The sequence below is a fragment of the Galdieria sulphuraria genome (assembly GCF_000341285.1).
Source record: "Galdieria sulphuraria unplaced genomic scaffold scaf_180, whole genome shotgun sequence".
In the NCBI taxonomy this organism is placed as follows: Eukaryota; Rhodophyta; class Bangiophyceae; order Galdieriales; family Galdieriaceae; genus Galdieria; species Galdieria sulphuraria.
Genome location: NW_005178295.1, coordinates 5,373 through 6,138, shown reverse-complemented (window position 1 = coordinate 6,138; position 766 = coordinate 5,373).

Here is a 766-nt window from a genome sequence, read left to right as displayed (position 1 = left end):
TACAGAGGACAGGACGATAATAAAGAACTGACCAAAGGTCGGGAATACTTTTGTCTATACACAAATTCGTACATAAACTACTTACGACAAGGAGGATCGAGCCTCAAACGATTCAAGGCTATTGGTTCGTTCTCCAAGTAAAGAACTTTTTGAGACTTTTTGACTAGTATAACAACAGTAAAAGTGGTGGTGTTTTTACTTCTGCTTGCACATATATTTCAAGATTCACCTTTCTTTTTTACTTTGTCAAGAGGAGATGAAAGGTTCTTATTTTTCCATTACTTCTACGCTTATATTCTTTTCTTTTCACTAGGAGACGAAATTTATCCAATATATTTAAAAGAACAAAACCTTTACCAGTCTGGATAATCACAACCAAATATCATTTGAGATTGTTTGACTTTGCAAAGGAATCAGATAAATTGTTTTATTTTATTCTGCTGAATATTGCTTGCGAGTTGACGAATTTTTATTCTCTGTAGAGCAACTTGGATAAAACAGCGTTTCTCTTCTTTTTCAAGTTTGAATTGTCCCTAGTAGAAACGAACATTCCTTCTATTGATAGACCCGCTTTTTATACGAAACGTTGAGTTGTCTTTGATTCTCGTTACCAATATCCAAAAGGAAGCCTCTATTAGTGTACCCATCAGGTTATACTTCGCAAGAGTCTTCTTTCAAGTGCCTAACGCAAGGAACTTTTGTATAGTGACTCACTTATTCAACGAGCTGATGGTTGAGAATGGTAGAAGAGTATGACTCAACTGCA